At 33.7% G+C, this 22,575-nt stretch overlaps 1 protein-coding gene and 1 non-coding gene across 2 annotated transcripts in view; one reads left to right on the plus strand and one right to left on the minus strand.

Annotated features, from left to right (window-relative positions):
• The window catches only part of LOC145254713 (uncharacterized), a 392,254-nt gene that overhangs the window by 292,787 nt on the left and 76,892 nt on the right, over positions 1–22,575 (minus strand). The gene's annotated exons all lie outside the window — the stretch shown is intronic.
• On the plus strand, positions 8,839–9,063 carry LOC145255058 (small nucleolar RNA U3). The gene has a single exon (XR_013863848.1). It is a non-coding gene; the product is annotated as a small nucleolar RNA U3 (small nucleolar RNA).

Consider the following 22,575-nt stretch of genomic DNA (forward strand, 5'->3'; position numbering starts at 1 on the left):
GAAGATTCGCGGCATTCGGTACCGTTCTACATTTCCATCATTTATTATTCTAAAATGGACACGCGACCTATCAGATGTCCATGGACATTTTATTTTCATTTTTTCTTCTTTAAAGGAAAATCGTGTAATACCCAACAGTGTAATACAGAAAAATTTCCGGAATTATTGCAAATACCAGTGTCTTTTCGACCAGGTTCTGTATTTTTTACCGAAAAATGCGTGTTAGCTAGGCATTATTTCTAGGTATTTATTACTAGTACTGATATACTTTTGCTGAAAAGAAAATACAGACCCCCCTCTATCTCTTATTCTCTTCCCCAATCTCTCCTCTCTCTCTCTCTCTCTCTCTTGTATGTAGTTAGAATTGAGGTTAACAAAACATTTCTGTAAGGAATTCAAAAATCTATGGACCAATTGGCGACAACGTGAGATATATTCACAATTTTGCGAGCTTGAGGAGTGATGTCATAGGAATTAAGTTAATGTAATATTGTTGTATAGCTGGGTTATATTTAAGAGATAAGATAGGGGCATTCATATTTATGAGAGGAAGAAGACATTTGTACGTATGACAGTTCTGTAGATTCTTATAACAAATAGAGGGTGATCAGTTCTTATAACACAGGAGAGGGAAAGAGAGATACATTTCTTAATTTTAAGAGTTACGAAAGGTTCATAATACGATGAGGGAGATAAATTTCATATTAAGGATGTTTGACACATTACTTTTTGTTGTTGAATGACGACACGACACAGTTTTAAAAAAACATGATGACTTCTATATTATCAGATCGACCGTTCGAATGATGATGATGTCAAGGAATTTAAAGTCATTCTACATGGTTAAATGTCCTCCTTTCGCTTCTAAATGGACCCTCCTCTGAGCATGTCAGCTCTGTCCGATCAATTCTGCTGACTCTCCGATCCTGACTCGACTGCCTCCGATCTTCGACTCAAACTAGCTCCTATATTGAGAATTCATTTTTCTATGACGTCACATGTGTGGTTTCAAAACGTGACCCACTCACGTGGGAAACTCACGTGGTTGACACTTTCTCTAAACGGACGTCTGCAACAAAAAATTCCCACCTATTTTTCAACACATTTTTAAATTGTCCTGTTCATTATTTTTCAGCTGAGCTTTTAATTCAATTTCCATAAAACAATGAAGAATTAAATTCTTTTTAAAATATATCCAAACTATTTTATATGAAATGTAACAATGTGAAATTCTAACATTCCATTTTCTGAATCTATCTGAATCTCGGTCTATCCTAATATTATTTTCCATTTATCTAAAGTTCTTCTTGCTTGCAGAAAAAGAGGGCAGTCCTTTTTCCTGTAACAATATAGAGTTATGTTTTTGTGGAAGTGAGATCGGTGGTTCGTGGAGAGAGCATTGCTTCGAGACACTGGAAGCGGCGTCAAGTGAAATCTTTCTAACTTAGTAACATGGCATTTGTGGTTCTGAAAAATGTATTCCAACCGTGAATAATAAATGTATTTTAGTTTGTCATTGAAACCTGGTCTTCGTGTTTGTTTTTTAAACGCAGGTACGTAATTTGTCCTCTCCTAATATATGTGCTCCCCATCATAAACTCCCATTCTTAAGTATATAATGTAATGACACAAGCAGCCTTGATCCAACATATACGCGCATATTGACCCAATATGATATCTTAGTCTATGCTTATCCTATCAGGTAACATCTAGTTTCTCTTCCGTGCTACCCGTACGCTATATATAATTATTTTTGCTGCTTCAAAATCCCTTTATACCCGTTTTCATACAACCACAATACAACAAAACGAATTGAACTTTAAGGGTCTTTCTCTGATCTGGCCAGGTGTGTCTCTATAAATAGCGAGTCCACTGAAACATGTATGCACATATGTAACCAATAATGTGTGTTTCATAAACAGACAATATACCTGCTCTGTCCTCCACTGAGCTCTCTTTAATAAACACGAATGTTTTATTGGGTATATATATTTAACTAATCTATACAACAATTATATATATATATATATATATATATATATATAGATATATATATACACTAGCAAAAGTACCCGTCGTTGACTGGGTTCAAAAACAGCCTACAGAAAATGGACTCTGGCACGAACAAACACCCCATAATTTTATCATACCATATTTCTTCAAACTGAAACACAATTATCAAAGTATACTTACGCAGATATATATGAAAAGTCTTTATAAAAGTTTGTGCCTATTTCCATTTTAAGGAGGCCAGGCGCGAACGCAGACACCACAATTTTATTATAACATCCCTATTAAAGTTAAAACATACTTATCAAAGTATTCTTATGTACATCTATATCAAAAACACTTGTAAACGTTTTTTTTTTTTTAATTATGAATTTTTTTTATTTCCATACTTTGTGGACCAACCGTGAACGCAGACTCCACACTTTTAATGAACCACCGTTCTGCCAGATAAAACATGCCTATTCCTGTGTCTCGATACATCTTCTATCATTGTATGTAATCATTTTTTTAAAATAGTGAACCATATAGGAGCCTATTCGTGACGAGACACCCACACACACCCACACACACATACACACACAGACATTCAGCTTTATATTATATATATATATATGTATATATCTATCTATATATATATATATATATATATATATAATTGTTGTGTATATATATATAATTGTTGTATATATAGTCTTGGACTTCCGGATCGTTGACTGTCATGGCTGTTGTGAGCTGCGACGTTGTTTGGCTGTGGAATTCATTATACAATCTCTCACATTCTGAAAATCCTGTTATAAGTTGCTCGTTGGGTTAGCATTGCTGGACGGCGTCGTCCCTTCAAATTAAAATCCTACTTGTGAGACATCGGCAAGGGTTATTGACTGGTTGGACGGCCGCGTCCCTTGTCGAGACGAAGTGGGTTCATTCCACAGTCGGATTTCGGCGCGGTTTACTTGATCTGTGTTGGTTAATAGAAATTCTTGTGTGCGGGGCGTTTGCTCAGTTGGTAGAGTGCTTGCCTCGCATGCAAAAGGCTCGGGTTTCGAATCCTGAGTTCGGATGTGTCTTACTGATGAGCCCAAATGAGGGCGAAACTCGAGTCTTGGACTTCCGGTTCGTTGACTGTCATGGCTCTTGTGAGCTGCGACGTTGTTTGGCTGTGGAATTTAATATACATATATATATAATTGTTGTATATATATATATATATATATATGGGGAGGGAGAGGGGGAAAGAGGAGGAGGAGGAGGAAGTAAATGGAATAAGGATGATAGTATTGAATTCTCCATAGAGGACATGCATCGTGTTTCACAAGATTGTTGCATCATCTAGATATGACTTCGTAAAATCAAAGTATTTTTTTTTCTTTCTGATGTGGAAAATCAACAGTAATTTTAAGCCAAAACCATCTACGAAACGAAAAGGTCATCTGCAATATCAAAACTCACAACTGAATTACATTGTATATTTTTTTAGCGATGCTATCATCCGATAAATACACTGGGTTAGCTAATCTGCGCTGCGAGAGTTCCAGACCTTCGTTGGCAGCAATTACTTTAATATCAGTTGTATATATTTAACGAATTCGCCGTTTAAATAAACTTTCTACTGATATGACTTTTGATTCGGCCATGTTTTTTTTGTTTTTGTTTGTTTGTTTTCTTTTGTCTTTCATTTGTTTACGGTAATTCTTATCTTTGAAATAAAATGTTAAACTGCGATCACTTTTCGTTCTATCAGACATTAAACTCTACCTCCTAATCTGTGGGCGCCTTGGTTACATTTATTTATGTACGGAAGGGGAGGTAACAACGAATTTGTTTGAAAAAAACTGGCCATATTACGAGAGCAAAAACAGATTAAGTTCTCGGCATTTTCTGGAAGGTGTTGTATGATTGAATTTCGTCACAGTATTTATTACTTAAGAATACTCTCTAAATTTTTAGCTCGTTAAAAACAGGTAAAAGTAAGAGCACGTTGACTTAGACGCATTGCTTTATGAAATAGCACATATCTTAGTGATTGCGTTATTATGATGACTACATTTTTAAATTATTTACCATAATCCCTGTGTATCGAACAGATACCGTAACACTTAATTCGTTGCACCTTTAACAAAACGTTCTTACAGAATTTCAGCAAGAACGGTATAAGTAGATTTGTAAGAAAAATATAAATACTAATCACAGTTTATTTCTATTTATCTCTAACTTTATCATCAAACGGATATCAAAATGCTTAGTTCGCTGCACTTTATCTTGACAAATGTCTGTTAAAATTCAACCAGATCGGCCCGGTACTTTCTGAAAAAATTGAAATAATGTTAGCATTTTGGCGACTAATCCTTATTAACCTTTATTCATTCCTGACTGTGCATCGAACGGATACCATAATATTTAGTTCGTGGCATGTTATCTTAACAAATATCCACATGAGTTTCAGTCAGATCCGTCCTGTAGTTTCAGAGTAGAGAGCAGACAAACTAAGAAAATCTACATATTTATAAAAGTGACATTGTATGCCTGTGTGTGTGTGTCTGTTTTTACATTTCCCTACCAAACTACTCTGTTAATTTTCAGTCTACAGACTTGAGATTTGACGTAGAGCGTATTGAGATTTGGGAAAATATTTGTAAATTGTTTTCGGCCAGAAATTTGGTTGTCAAGGGGCCAAGTTCAACGATTTGACCTTTGAGAACTCTACCAAATTCCTCCGGCAATTTTGGTTCTGAACACTTGAAATTTTAGATGTAGGTTTCTTGGACATGGATCAAGCTTGCTTATTGGATGCTTAGGGGTTAAAATTGGAGTCAAATTTAAAAAAAAAATTTACTTCTGCGGTTTCTACAAAATTAATCAACCAATTTTTGTTCTACACATTTGAAATTGTAGATAATGTGTATTCAGACATAGGACAAGATTTTAATCCGATTTTGGCTGCACCTTTGGCTGCCAAGGGGTCAAAGTTAAAAGAATTTTTCCTTTACGGTTTCTAGCAAACTATTCAGCAGATTTTTGGTCTAAACATTTTTAATTTTATATAAAGAGTATTTAGACATGCAGTGTGGGTTTTAAACGTTGAAAGAGTTTACCTTTACAGAATCTACCAACGTCCGCCAATTTTAGGTCTAAACACTTTAAATTTTAGATGTAGGTTGCCTGGACATAAGTCCAACCTTTTAATATATAGATACATATGTACGTAAATTTATGCACGGTACATAGGGCCTGAGCAAAGCCGGGCTGAACTGCTAATATAATATAAATACAGACGGTTCTTGGGTTACGATGATATCGATTTACGACGCTTTTGCATAGTTGATTACATAATTGTTTACATTCAACTTCAGACGAATTTGTTTATATCGACGGCAGGATACCTTGTTTTATAACGCGGCACTGAAGCAGATGCTTTACTTAAATTTCGATTTTTGCACCGTGTTTAACGTGTTTTCTGTTTATTAAAGCTTTTCTCCGTTATTTTTTAAAACTATTATTCATTCCAACAAGACATATTGCCATTCAGATTTGTTCTGACGATTGCCTCGTAGATCCTCAGCTTCGCGGTACGTCTGGTCTTGCAAGGAGATAAGACATACCATGAAGCTGCGTATCTACCAGGCCATGGTCAGAACAATTCTTATCTATGGATATTAGACCTAGCCACTGCGCAGATATATGAATTCATAAACTTGAAGTCTTCGACCATATGCGCTAGATGTAACATCCTTGGCCTGGTGGGAACTCTGTTGAAAAGGAGACTCCAGTGGTTTGGTCATGTGCTGCACCGGCCGAGAGATGAGTTCGTCTCTCAATTGGTGGCGCTCATTGCACCTACTGGTTGGAAGAAGCGCAAAAGTGGCCAACTTAAAGCTTGGCTCGCGACAGTAAAAGCAGATGTGGAGATCATGTCTGGTCCTCGAGTTTTTTTGGTATCCGTCGCTGGAACCGTGAATACTGCATCATATCGTCGACTCTGCTGCCGACCGCCTGGGGTGGATGGCTTTGACGCAACATGTGGTTAACACAATTGGGGCAGGCTCAACCCATATTGGGTGTATGCTGGAACAGGTACAGTGAGGCAGACAGACAGACACTTTGCTACTAAGGGGTAAGGAGCTTCTATTTGGGATCATGCCTAACAGGAGATTGTGGGGGGTTGAGCAGCGAGGGATCTGCTCACATATTTATATTTTAATATATTACTACAGTCGGGAAAACAAGAAATGTAAAGGTAATACGAACTGGTAGTTTTTGCAGTTGCAGGGGTAGGATTTTGCAGTTTGTTGGGTTAGTTTGGAGTATTTACGTCGAGAGGGTACAAGTGCGACGAGTTAATCAGAGAAAATTTCATTAAAATACTAATAAAACCAGCATAGAGATAAACATATGACGGTGGTGGGACAGATGCTGGTGCTTGGTTGATAGTGCGGAAACTATTTTGTTGAAGACATTTTTTTGGACCCTATCTAAGTGTGAGAGACTAGTAGTCGCTGCATCATCACAGATGTGGTAATAATACCTTGACCATCGGCGAATGGTGATTTTTGACGTGAATTACCTTTTTTGACTATGCTAGTTATTGAGGTGTGCAGACAGATGAACGGACGAACGGACAAGGGTGAATTTACAGGCCGCGCTATATTTGTCGGGGGACCACTAAGCCAAAAATAATAATAGATTTACATTTTAGAATCTGTTTACTTTTAAACAAAACAAAAAATGGATTAAAATTGTACAATCTAGTTAATTAGTTATACAACAATCTATTTGTATAGTAATAGTGAGTATTAATGTTATTATTCATTTAAACAGACAATCATTTTATTTGCACTGAAAATTTATCAAATTCTAAAGGAACTTAGAAGTCATAATTTACTAAGGACATAACCCATTCAAACATAAACTTCACGAGATTTCCAGTTACATATTAAACATATAAGGTTTGAAATCTATAAATAAATTAGAAATAATGTATTATTTGAATTCTTCAGACTACTGTTCTCGACTTGAGTGTAATTTTCACAACGTTTCCTTCTATGTAACCTCCGACCTTCTTCAGGTGTATCCTGTTGAACTTGGGAATGTTTCTGTCGAACATAGGATTTTGGACGGAATTTCGAACCGACCCCTTAATTTACTTCACGCGGGGAGTATGCTCTCGTTCCGTCAGCTTTGAACCTTCAACTGACAATACAATATCACGTTTAGAATGAATTCTTCCACGTACCCATACCACTTCCTCACGGTCATTGCCGACAATCCCTATTTTGATAAAAATACTCCCGGTTACAGAACGTTCGTAATGGTTAGAGTACTTGGAAAAATAAATTGTAAAAGTGATATTCTCCTGAGGGTTGAAGGTTTAATTCTTTGTGTTGGCGACCGAAAAAGACAATTGCTAATTACTTAGGACCTCTATCCGGTCAGGGCTGACAGAACGAGGTCATGCTAACCCCATGATGTGAATAAAAATTCCGTTCAAAACAGTGGCTGAATAATCCAAATAATACAAATAAAGCCCTGTTCTAATCTTGAGCATCATATTCAGGACGTTACGGTCGATGTAATCTGCGACCTTCCTCAAGTGTATCTCATCAAACTTGGGAATGTGTCTGTCAAGATCAGGAATTTGGACGGAATTTTGAATGGAATTTTTTATAGGGACATAAAATCTAAAAAAAAAAAAAAAAATTAATAAAACCTGAAGCAAAAAAAAATAAAACCTAAATAAATAAAATAAAATAAAACTAATATTCAAACAGATTAGTAAATGTGTCAACAAATTCATTCTAAACGTATATATATATATATATATATATATATATATATATATATATATATATATATATATATATATATATATATATATATACTAGGCTTACCGTGATCTTTGGGTCAGTATGTTATATTAGCTATGGAATTCCTGTATGAGCGTGACACTTGTGACGTAAAGAAAATAGTTTTTTTTTTGTTTTTTTTGCCATGAGAGAAACATTTCTATGAAAGTATATTAAAATGAAAAATCACGGATGGATCACTCAAACGTGAAAAAAAAATCCCCCCTATTCGTGTAAAGTTACCTATTTTTCCGAATAATTGCTCAAAATCGAAAATTAAACACGATTTTCATACGAATCGAACGCCGAAGAAATTCATTTAGCAGCAAAAACGCACATAAACCTACCGATGAGAAATATAAGAATGACAAATCCATATTGGAATCCTTCAACCAAGTTATAGAAACATAAAATCTAAAAAAAAAAATTAATAAAACCTGAAGCAAAAAAATACAACCTAAATAAATAAAATAAAATAAACTAATATTCAATAGATTAGTAAATCTGTCAACAAATTTACAGTCCTCAAACTATGTTCTACCTAGAAATGTAAACAAAAAATATAAAAGAAGGAAGGAATGACGGAAAAGGGACGGAATGAGAGTAGTTGTAGTAGTAATATTCTTGCTTTACTACAATTGTTCTTATGGGTGTAAACTGGTAAAAGTGGTTTAGTTGTAAGAAAATAGCGACAGTATAGTTGTAATAAAGAATAGTTGAAAAAAAAACGTCACTCTTCGAATGTTGAATAACAATTTCGAAATAATAACGTTAATATTTTAGTGCGTAGGTCAAGATCTGCAAAAAACAGCGATTTGTGTTTATTTGTTTACGTTGTTATGGGATAATGTTTATGCGCACATTTTCAACCGGATGTCATGCACCGGAAAGTCGGATACATCTCTCGTTACAAGGTCATTTGAGTTTTATAATTATATATATATATACATATATATATATATATATATATATATCAATATATATTTATATATTTATGTTCAAGAATCTTTTCTAAAGTATGAATCGCACAAACGTCTGTATTTATGTGTGGACAACTCACTACGATGAGGAGTGAAATCATTTGTCTCTGAGCGTGAAACCGATTTGTTCTTTTTGGGTCGCCTTTTTCACCCATTAAGACATGTCATTGATGATCGTTTCCTGTTCCTTGTATTGTAAGTTAGACGAAGGAGAAAAGTGCCTTCTGAGTTAAATACGGAATAATCGCGTTGACACACCGATTCTCGTCAGATCACTGAAGTTAAGCAACGTTGAGCCTGGTTCGTACAAAATGGGTGACTATTTCGGAATTCCAGTCGCCGTATGTGCTTTCCGTTTATCTCAGCATTTGTTTCCAGTTGTCCTGTACTTCACTTGCCTCTGGTATTTGACAATGTCGTCTAAAGAGAGGTGTGGTTGGGTTAAGGTTAGGGTTAAAGAGAGGTGTGGTTGGACATTGCACAACTCCTGTCACAAAAAATTGCACGCGCAAACAACCCTTCGTTGATATTCATAGTCTGTCCAAGACTGAAGGAGCCTACTCACACACACACACACACACACACACATATATATATATATATATATATATATATATATATATATATATATATATATATATATATATATATATATGCCTGGCATTGCCCTGGTGTTTAGAGGTGTATGTTGAGCAAAAAAAAAAGTCGTCAATATTTTTTAATTGTGACCTATATTATGATTCCTTAACATTTATCATTTTAGGTGCAAATCAAGCTATTAAGTTAGATCAATTTCCAAAAAACCTATAACTAAAATTTCAAGTATGTAGACCCAAAATTGTCGGAGGAGTTTGGTAGAGTTCTCAAAGGTCAAATCGTTGAACTTTGACCCCTTAACAGACCAATTTCTTGCCAAAAACTGATGAAGATTTTCCCAAATCTAAGTACCCTGCATATCAAATTTTAAGTCTGTAGACTTAAAATTGACAGAGTTATTGGGTAGGGGAACGTACACAGACACACGCAGAGACACAGAGACACAGACACAGACATACACAGACACAGACACGTTCACTTTATATATATATATATATATATATGTATATATATAATTACATATATGTATATATATCATTATATATATACATATATATGTATATATAATATATGTACATATATAATATATGTATATATATATGTGTGTGTGCGCGTGTGTGTGCGCGTGTGTGTGGGTGTGTGTGTGTGTGTGTGTGTGTGTGTGTGTTCTTGCTTAAAACAGAATTGCAACTACTCTTCTGATTTTTATGAGATAACTCATCGGTACCCTCGGTTTAAAACCTGATAATAGGAAACAGTTTTAGGACCTGTATCAAGCTCTCTTCAGCCGATCTATCAGATCTGTTTATATGTAGAGGAAGGGGAGAATGATGTTAGTGAAGTCAACGACTTGCATTGCCAACCTTAATGTACAAATTTCTAATCCAGTATGTCCCACAGAAACACATTCACGCATGATATCTTGTTAGCATCCGATCTTTTTGAAAATAATTCTTATTAGAAAGATATCGGAGAAACGAATGCCAACATGAGGACCATTAGATTCACACGAAATAGATGAACTAAACAAGAACAACATGTACCCGATCCTTTTTCTTATATAAAAACACGGCGCCATTTTGTCAAAAAACATCTATAAAATAATTAAGCCTGGCCAGTCTTCTTAGCATACACCGGTAGGATAACTTAGTAAAGTATCTACAGCTCAAAGATGAATTAATATCTAGAAGAAAGAACCTCTTAAAACTTCCAAGAATATTCTTTACTATAAGCACGTGATGTCTTTCTAGAAATATTTGTTACTAGAAAATATCGGGGAAACCAATGCTAACATTGTGATTATCTGATTCATACTTAAAGTGTTTTCGGATTACATATTTTTTTCGTAACACTTTAAATAGAAAGTCGACGCCCTTTTAGTAACAAAACATCTATAAATCAATTAAGTATAAATAAACTAGCTAAAAACAATAGAGAGAGACAAGAATAGGTGGAACAAAGTGGAAAAAATAGCGGGAAAATAGGGGGCGAACGATGGGAGAATAGAATTTGTGTACAATGGCGGGTTTAAATCGGTTGTTTGTGCTTAGAGTCAGTGACAGACAAATGGACGTTATCCTCCATTTTGTTTTGTATCGTGTATTCTTATACATCTATGCCGCATTTTTATCAGTAGGGACGGCTTTGTCAAGATTGTTATAAACGAACGCGAGATACTGAAAGAGAAGTTGATAAACGAACAGCCATCCGTCGTCTCTTACGACTCCGGTTGGCAGATCAGACATCTATTAATGAACGTTTTGGAATCAATCCGGAAAATGGCTCTTTTTTACACAATTGGAATCGTATAGACGAAAGACGTATTTTATGTATTTATTTATTTTTGTTATTTAAAAAAAACATGCAAAAGAAACACAGGCCATCATTAGAGAATTGCTTTCAGCCGCCTTGCAAATCTCGCGTCCATTATTCTACATTGCACGGACTATGTGTCAGGCAAATCGGGAAATCATTGCTGTTTCCTTCGTCGGGATCTATGCATTCAACACGTATTACTGAATATTTAAGTTTTAAGTACAATTCTTATTAGGCCTTTATAACTTGCGTGGAGCGATTTGACTTAAAAAAATGCAATATATATAAGTATATATATATATATATATATATATATATATATGTATGTATATATATATACATACATATACATATATATACACACACACTTAAATATATATATATATATATACATACATATATGTATATATATATATATATACCTCTCTATATATATGTATATATCTACACTCATATATATATGTATATATATACATATACCTATATATATATACATATATATATATATATATATATATATATATATATATATATATATATATTACTATTGATTAGACGATTCCTATGGTTTTCCGATTTCTATACGGTTAACATTCCGTATTAAATTCGCGATTCCAATACAATTACCGATTCAGATTCTTTATAAATCACTAAATACTATAGAGTTGTAATTTCTCCCGATTTTCTTAAGAACACAAGTTGAATATGCAGATATTATTTTAAACGTCAAAATACACTTGTGGAGGATGATCTATACGTTTTAGCTTTACTAGTATTTAAAAATCAAGAAATTTTTTATTATTTTATCATTATTTCCAGCAATGGGAGATGTTACTTATTACAAAGTCTAATTAAAAAAGACAAACGAAAGAATTGTTTTGAGATCGTAAAGTAGGCAACTTTTCACGATTCTAATACACAAAACTTGTCGATTTTTCCGCTTCCCGATTCCGATTAACGGCCCCAACACTATTATATATATATATATATATATATATATAGTAAGTTATAAAATATATATGGCAATTAAGCTACACAGAATATTCCGCGTTCCATTCACGCTAGGATTCATTTATATCTTATATTCATATATCTTATAACTTACTATATAGCTCTACCTACGTAATAAATAAAGACTTAAATTTTACGCATAAATTTATACTTTGTATGTTAATTTATGTGATTAAATGAAGTAATCATAAATATATATATACATATATATATATATATATATATATATATATATATATATATATTTTAAACTGTGAATTAAAATGTACAATTAAAGTTATTATTCGACAAGGAAATTCCGGGAGGTGTTCTAATATATATATATATATATATATATATATATATATATATATATATATATATATATATATATATATGTATATATTAGAAGACCTCCCAGAATTTCCTTGTCATAAAATCTAAAAATGATATCTTGATTAATGCAAACTTCGTATTTATTATTATATTATATTAGGGAACAATATAAAGTAGTGATTTAAAAGTTAAAAAAAAAATGGCTCGTGCGCCACCACCGATATTCAAAACCAAAACGTTTAGCTTACAACTTATTTTTCCTTTGACGTAAATGTCTGAGCTATGATGGCATGCGTGTTGAAAGGCTAAAAAATGAATACATGAACCGATAGCTATTATGTTACGCATGCATATTCTTAATGTCGTCGTTCGCCCTTCACTTGGCAAATTTCATTTTTATAAATTTGCGCAATTTTGCACCAATTTCCCCCGCGAACACCTAAATATAAAGTTTTGCATGTGTCCGATTAACCTACATATAAAGTTTCCTGTCAGTAATCCAAAATCTGACGAAGTAGTTTGGTAGGATAAATTCTTAAATAAATAAATATATATATATATATATATATATATATATATATATGATAAATGATAAATTCTTAAACACACACACACACACACATTTATGCATACATTAACATACACAGAAAGAGGTTTGTGTTTACTATAACTTTCTTACGCAAATATTGCGCAAGTATAACTCATGTAGCATATTTGCATGAATATAATTACACGTAATATTTAACTACAGATGATCATACCATAAGACAACTGAGAAAACTAATAGGAATTAAATTAAAATAAGTGTTTAAAATATGCAAATTAGCTAGATCTTTTTTTTTTCAGATTTATGCAATTCCACGACTGACATATAACAAAGTTGTATTTTCTTTTCAAGTAAATAGGAAAAAAAGTGTTTATTATGAATATCAATACACAAAGCCCCAAAGCTTGTATTTAAAAACGATGTAAAACTAATGCATTAAAAATGTATATTAAAACATGCATTTAAACCGAGGTCCCTTAAAAATCACTACATATAAATTTAAAAACGCTTACCATTTTATAAATATATATATATATATATATATATATATATATATATGTGTGTGTGTGTAAATATATATGCATTTATCCTGACGATTTCCGTCGGGAATGAAACGCACATACCTCGGTGTTACTTAATTACAATAAATATGAGTTCATATTTTAGGACCTAGCTCTACACACATATTGTGAAGTATTTTGATAAATACTGTAAACTTGAACATAATACTTTATATTATGATTATATATTATTATAATATTCTATGTGTATACATTAAATTATTAGTTATATATAAATTATGTAGACGTATATATAAATTCAGTCAGTTTCTAATGGAAATCTGGTTGGAATTATTAATGTACTTTTCTGATTGATTTGATATAATATAAAGCCTAATTGCTAATGCATTGTATAGGGGTTTTTTTTTACGTAGAAGTCACCTCTTATCAAGAACCGGAAGCCACTCGGGGATAAGGTTATTGCGTGTACAGTAATAAATGGGATAGTATCGTAGTAATCGTTAGTGTTGGAGACTTGATAAAGTGTCTTACTTAAATGGTCGGTTCATCAGGAATTTTGTTGTAGATATGTTTGCTATTGTTATTTGTAATTTGTGTAATCAATATACGGCGATATGTATATAATTGTATTTTCAAATATGCCTAATCGACGAAAATTTTCAACTTCTGTATTGTAGTTCTGTGTACCTGTATGGTGTAAAGACTAATGTGTTCCAGTGACCTAATTTCTGTATAACGTGAAAGGATAGGAGGGGGGGGGGTCGTATTAAAACGCATGTGTGTAATGGAGGTTTGTATATGGGTGCATGTTATTGACATGTATGAGACTCCAATGTCTGAGTGTATAAGTGAAATAGTTCCCCGGTCGATTATATAAATACATAACACGTTTTAAATGTGTTCATCTTTAACTCTATTTGATATTAGCTTGAGTGTCCGACATTGCCCGGTGTTGGGAGGTGTGTATTGAGCAAAAAAAAAAAAAAAATTGGTAGTAGGCAGGAAGGCTCGAACCCATACCGCTAAGAAGAAACAGAAAGTGAAAAAAAAAACCCTGACATCTTTGCTGATGCGTCCATCACCAAACCGGAAGTGACGTATGTTTAAATTAAGACTAGTCAATCGAAAAGGAGATAACTCGAAAATATCGGCGAAAAAAGCGACCCCTCTGTAGACAAGTGCTTAGTTGAGAGTTAAGAAATTAATTGTCTTAGCCAATATTTTATATTCATCGTCCGAATGGTCGAGCTTGAAAACGATATCGTTCTCGTGAAAATACGTCTAGTCTTTCGAAAGATTAAGGCAGACATACATACATACATGCATACATTTAAACAGACAAATGAGATTTATATTATATATCTTGAGTAGTAGATTCTTTTGTCCTCTTTTATAATTTATCTTTTTTTATTTTCGAACAATTAAGCAGTAAGTAATTTTTCAACTTCATCGTTTTGATCTAGAATAGAAATGTAGGTTCACTGAGTTAAGCTATTCACATCTTCTTAAATATTTTATTTTTTTAAGTTTTGAAGCTCAATTTTTATTTGGTACTTAAGAAAAATATTGATTTCAAGTTCACTTTCTCATTTGCCCTTAATTGATATATACAGGGTGATTCAGAAATGACTGACCTATTTTTAATTTGTTATTAATAAAAAAAAAATAACTGAAAAATTTTGAACAAATTTTTTTAGAAAGAATACTTCTCAGGGACATGGTTGGATGTGTCTCATCTGCAGTACACAAGTAATGCAGTTATACGTTTAATGATTAAAAGAGAGGGAATTCGAATTGTGAAAGTTACTCAAGGTTCATATCAATGATCGGAATGCAGACAGATTACAAGCGTAATTTTCATAAAAGAAACAAGTGAAGTGGGTTACTTATATCTCTATGCACTTATATAAGTAAATCACGATATGTCGAAACAGCCGGCGATACGGACCAGCGGTTAAGGAGGTCAGCCTCATTACCGTGGGTTTCCGATTTCGAATCTCAGTAGATTCAGCCACTCTGATGAGTCGTAGACGGCGAAACACGTGGCAGTGGATAATTAGATTAAAAAAATAATATATATATATATAATTACTATCATAATTAAATACCTACAGACACTAGTGTTTCATCCTTTCGGAATTCTTCAGTGCAGGGTGTCACGATTACTACGGTCGAACGATTCGAACCCCGCGACACGAGACATCTCTGGCTCGATTAGCGGAGGCCGTATCCATTCGGCTACCATTAACCGTGTAAAATAGCGTTGAATTTTAAACATTTTAATTTAAATGTTCATTTATGTCAGACAGACAGTGATCAAATCGTTATACGATGATCTACGCGTAGGAGCTAAATTGACCGACTTTTAATTCAACTGAAAGTGCTCAACGATAAGAAACGAATTTCTTAAAGGGGCTGTCATAATTATTTTTTTACTATAATAATTAAATACCTGCAGACACTAGTGTTTCATCCTTTCGGGATTCTTCAGTGCAGGGTGTCACGATTACTACCAGTCGAACGATTCGAACCCCGCGACACGAGACATCTCTGGCTCCCACATGGGGAGCGGTATATATATATATATATATATATATATATATATATATATATATATATATATATATATACCGCTCCCCGTGTGGGGGGGTACCAGATTGGTTAAAGGAAAAATTATTCCCAACTCGCATTTAGGTAAAAATGCACTTCCGTAAATAATTGAATTTATTCAAAACATATCGCAAAAGCAAATAACATATAAGTAAATTTCGATATATAGAGGCAGTCGTGAGATTGACCAGCGATTAAGGGGGTCAGGTTCATTACCGTGGCGATCTCGATTTCGATTCGAATCTCGCTAGATCCTGCCACTCTGATGAGTCGTAGACAATGAAACACGTGTCACTGAATAATTACATTTAATATATATATATATATATATATATATATATATATATATACATATATGTATATATATATAAATATATATATATATATAATATTTTATGCATCCAGACGCTAGTGTTTCCTGCTAACGTAATCATCAGTATAGGATGATTATTCCTGCTGTTCGAGAGATTCGAATCCGACCACAAAGCCATATCCACAGACAGACTCTTTCGGTGCATCTAGAGTAGCAACCATCCAGAATCAGAGTTTTATCCCACAAACATGAAGTTAATTATCCAGAATTTTATCCCCTTCCCTCCCTCAACCTCCTTGGTATAAACATTCGACGGCCGCTTTGTACAGTGCTCGATTATTTGTTTATTTACAAAAAAAAAGAGTTTTACATTACGCCAAACAAGAAAGGGAGTAAATTGCCTGCGACACGGCTCTACACAAAGAGTATGAATTGATGAAGTTCAGGTTTAACTTAAAACCGATATTTATTTTTCAAATGTGCTCAATACGTATGTAGAGCTTTTATATAAATGAAATTATTTAAACTGTGTAAGGGGTCCTCTAACGTTTCAGCATTTTTATGTTTCGTTAGGACGCCAAGTAAATTTTGAAGTGCTGACTAAATACGGCACTATCTATTATATGGAGGAAAGAACAGTTGGAAATAAGTCATATAACATCCACTATGACTAGGAAATTCCTACAGCTACATACCTAGAAAATGCGTCTATCAAACCAAACATACTTATATGCGACAAGAGGGAGAAAGTGGCAACTCTAGTTGAAGTAAGCGTCCCTAATGATGCTCGCCTTAACAGAGGTAAGGAGGAGAAAATAACAAAATGCCAAGGACTTTTGTACGGCATGAAAAGAAACTGGAATCTTAAGAAGATATCCATCGTTACAGTCATTATAGCAGCAACCGGGCTAATGAAAAAGGATTTCAAAAATTATTTGGCGAATATACCCGGTGAACCAAGTGCAATGGAAATGCAAACAATTGCACTTAAAGGAACGGTTAGAATCTAAAAAAGATCTCTCGGTTGGAGTAACTAAACTAATGGGATAATGTTTGGCACCCGGTATAATGCTCCGTCCCCATCAAAAACAAAGTGATCAGAAAATTAAAACAAGTGGAAGGAGATTTGTATGCGTGTGAGGGATCATTCTGAAACGGCTGGGCCAATTTTTATAAACTTTCACACAGTCGTACTTCATGCACCTTGCAGTGTTCTTAGATTGTTTTTTTTTATCGAAATATTATATAAAAATAATTTTATATAAGCAAATGTAGGTTCTCAAGAATGTGATATAGACTATAATGCTTTGTAGAGTAAGTCACTGCGGGGAGGTATGTGAAGCTTCCTCCCGGTGCATGTGTCCCCAACTAATACACACATAATTTGATTAACACGTAACATCAGAGAGATCACGAACTGCAAAACAGAATCGTTCAAGTCGGCGCTGGATACCTGGCTGAAGTCTGTACCAGACGAACCTCAGATCCCCGGTTATACCGCTATGAGACGCAGTGAATCCAATAGCTTACGCCACATGCTTGTCTGTGTAAAGAGGGACAGCGAAACGGTGCAGCGGTCTATTGATTCGACGCCGCCTATACCGCCCCAACTTGAGGCCGCTTGCCGCAGTGACCTTGGAGGGCTCTGACCGCCGAAAGACATCACACAACTCAAATATCTCGGATAACTATCGATAATTGAAAAAATTCAATGAAAGAAGGAACAGGTGATTTTGACAACAGTCGACACCTTATACAATCTAACATTACAAGTGCAGTTGAGAATTGTTATTACCACACAAGCTGAAAGGCTTGAAATATAAACTCAGGAACAGGTTCTTGGATCTGGAACGAGCTTGTTCAAAATGAATGTTTCTTTTAAGAGCACAATTGATCCCTGATACCTGATATTTGCATTGTAAACTTTAATTATAGATATTATAAAAAAATAATTTTATATAAGCAAATGTAGGTTCTCAAGAATGTGATATAGACTATAATGCTTTGTAGAGTAAGTCACTGCGGGGAGGTATGTGAAGCTTCCTCCCGGTGCATGTGTCCCCAACTAATACAGACATAATTTGATTAAATAAAGGGCTATTTCGCTAATTCCGATGATAATAAAAAAAATATAGGAGTGTGAAACTGTCGTTCATCACTATTCAATTCCGGGCAACGTCGGGTTGTCTTGCAAGTATACATATATAGGAGTGTGTATGTGTGCGTGTGTGTATGCGTGTGTACGTATAGATAGATAGGTTGATGGATAAATATTTTCTCATCGCCATTTCTTGCTATGCGTAAAGACTTATCATATGGAAAAATATCCTAAGACAAAAAAGCCTATATTTTTTTATTAGAAAGTTTACGTACTTATTTTTAATCTCAAAATCGATTTTCTTGAAAACAAAATTAAAAAAAAACATACATATTAGCAGGCATTAACTTCAAACGAAGATAACAACGTATGTTTGTAAAAACACGAAATGTATATTCTTTGGAGTAATATAAGAGAATTTTATAAGATCCTTGCACACAAACATACATATATACATATACATATGTACACACACGCACGTATATATACATATATATATATATATATATATATATATATATTTACAAACACACACATATATATACACACATATATATGTACACACACATATATAATATATATAGACACATACACACACATATATACACACATATATGCATGCACACACATATATATTCACATATATATATATATAAACACATATATATGCATACATATATTCGCATATACACATATATACGCATATATATATGCATATATATACATATATATATACACGTGTATATATATATATATATATATATATATATATATATATATATATATATATATATAGTGGCAGTCAGGGGGTATTCGAGGAGGGCGGAAGAAAGAGAGAGAGGAAGGGAACAAGGGGTAAGGTGGGGGGCGCTTGGTATGGCGATAATGTTTTTGTTTTGGGGTTTAAGGAACTTGTGGGGGAGGGGCTGGGAAGTTCATTTCTGGTGTGGCTGAGGGCATAGGGACAGATGAGGGGGAGGGAAATGTGTGGGGGTGGGAGGAGGGGATTACTTTAAAATTTGAGTTTTAGTGTTAAAGTTTTTGGCGTCTCGTTGGTGAGAGTACTACTTGGTAAATATGTCTTGACCTGTTGGGTGTTCGTTTATGTATGGGGCGGGGGGATATGATTCGGTTTATATATATTTAGTTTTTATTTTGTTGTTAATTGTTTGAAGAGGATTGGCTAGCCTTCGCGGCCACGGGTACACCCATGCGCAGGTACACACAAAGTTCATTTCTGGTGTGGCTGAGGGCATAGGGATACATGAGGGGAAGGGGAATATGTGGGGGTGGTCATCGGTACACACATATCTTCGACCTGCACGCCAGGTCGGGGATATGTGTGTACTGATGACCGTTTCTTCTAAGTATATATGTGTGTATGTGCGCATGTGTGTACTCGTTGCCGCGAACGCTAGCTAACCATCTCCAAACAATTAACAACAAATACTTTCAACTTATTTTCTTCAGTCATCTTCAGGCAGTTTTTGATTAAAAAAAGCAGATTGACGAAAACGATTACGAACTGTTCTACACAAATCCTACCGAGAGAAAAGGATAACCATTTGAAAAATGAATAAACACAAAAAAGATCATTAAGCAGACACACTCAATGCTATTAAACAATATCTGTCTGAATGAAAACATGCTGGCTATATATATATGTATATATATATATATATATATATATATATATATATATATATGGGGTTTGTATACTGTACACATAGATTCGAAAAAGTTGTCAAAAAACAAATATATAACAAATAAATGTTTTCAAAGGCAAGATAAGTTACTTTTCAACCAAACTGGATATATTTTTTCGTGGTTTTATTCAATGTAACATGTTTATTCAGCTCGAAAACATACAGTGTTTACCGATGTCTTGGAAAATTCAAGATGGCGCCTCACTCCCTCTTTAACACGGTAAGTTTGGAAAAAAGGTGTTATTAATAAAAAACTAGGAAGAATACTATTAAAAACCCGCCGAATATATGTCAAGCTATGTCACGCTAACACATATTGAGCGAGTTTCTAACAGTATTTTATCAAGTTTTTTATTTATAACACCTTTTCCCAAACTAACTGTGTTAAAGAGGGAGTCAGACGCCACCTTGAATTTTCCAATACATTGGTAAACACTGTATTTTTTTCGAGCTGAATAAACATGTTGCATTGAATAAAAAACACGAAAAATATATCCAGTTTGGTAGAAATTAACTTATCTTGCCTTTGATAACATTTATTTTTCGAATGCATGTGTACAGTAATACAAACCATGTATATATATATATATATATATATATATATATATATATATATATATACGTACATATACGTACATATATATATATATATATATATATATATATATATATATATATATATATATAGCCAGCATGTTTTCATTCAGACAGATATTGTTTGTGGCCTTATAGAGGTATAGGATACTTTCAGGCGTAATGTCTCAATGTATCTATTCCAGTTCATATTTCCTGTACACGTCAGGTCGAGGAGTTTTATGTCGTATCCCGGGGTTCTTATATATATATATATATATATATATATATATATATATATATATATATATATATATATATATATATATATAGCTCGTTGTTTGTTTACGAATAGGCGATTTGAGCACTATAAAAGTGGTGGTGGGTGTCTATTTAAATAGACATTCCGACGAGTTATTTACGCGTGTCGATTCCATGGTCGAGTGGGAGAACTGCCGACTGTAAACACAACGGTTCTAGGTTCAATCCTTGGCTTGGGGAGATACTAGTCTAGCGGCACTGATGAGTTGTGATACCACGAAACAGGACTGTATGTCGAAGACTATATATATGTAATTACGTTTTTACTATAATAAATACCTACAAACACTAGTGTTTTTAGCGGGAATCTTCAGTGCAGGGTGTCAGGATTAACACCAGTGTACAGGTTCGAACTCGCCAACACGAGCCATCTCTGGCTCGATTAGCGAAGACCTTATCCAATCGGTTACTATTAACAGCGTGAAATAACAAAAATCAACAATCTGCCTGTAACTCATTTTGAACTGCAATTCGGATTTTTATATGATCGCAGAGGATGCTGTATGACCATGAGTTGAATGAATTTTCCCACGTATTATTATTATATACTTGTTATTATATGCTATAATAATAATGATCTGAAAAATAGGAATGTTCAGTTAAAATTCAGAAAAAATTTATGGAAAAATATTGAAACATCGATTTCTTCTTTCTTTCATTCTTTGCCCATTTTTCGTTTGTTCATGAGAATATATATATATATATATATATATATATATATATATATATATATATAGTAATTTATAAAATATATTCGGCGTTTCATCCACTATAGGATTCGTCAGGCTTATTCGCGAATTCTGTGGTTGTTTCTCGTTTTTATATATGTTGAGGATTTTAGTTAGCCAATCAGCTTTCTAGTATCCATCGCGCCCCTTCCTATCAGCCAATGGGCATGCATTTTAGCGAACAAAGGATCTGTTTTAGAACGAGGTTAGTGGTTTAAGGCAGACGATTTTCCTCATTTCTACTCTTTGTTTTTTTATATAAATATACATGTGTACACATATACATAAACACATACATACATATATATATGTGTGTGTGTGTGTGTAGTCGTTTATGTATATTCATGTTTATTTAATTTATTTATTTGTTTGTTTTCTAACTAGCTCTACCTACGTATTGAGTACTTTTGAAGTAAATACTTAAAGTTTACGCATAAATCTATACTTTCGTATATTAATTTTATGTGAGTAAATGAAGTAGTTATATATATATACATATATATATATATATATATCCTCAGTGTACTGTATTTGGATGATTTTATCCATACACACACACAACACACACACACACACATACACACACACAC

This window comes from Euprymna scolopes, chromosome 30 (assembly GCF_053919585.1).
Source record: "Euprymna scolopes isolate OS-2025 chromosome 30, ASM5391958v1, whole genome shotgun sequence".
In the NCBI taxonomy this organism is placed as follows: Eukaryota; Metazoa; Mollusca; class Cephalopoda; order Sepiida; family Sepiolidae; genus Euprymna; species Euprymna scolopes.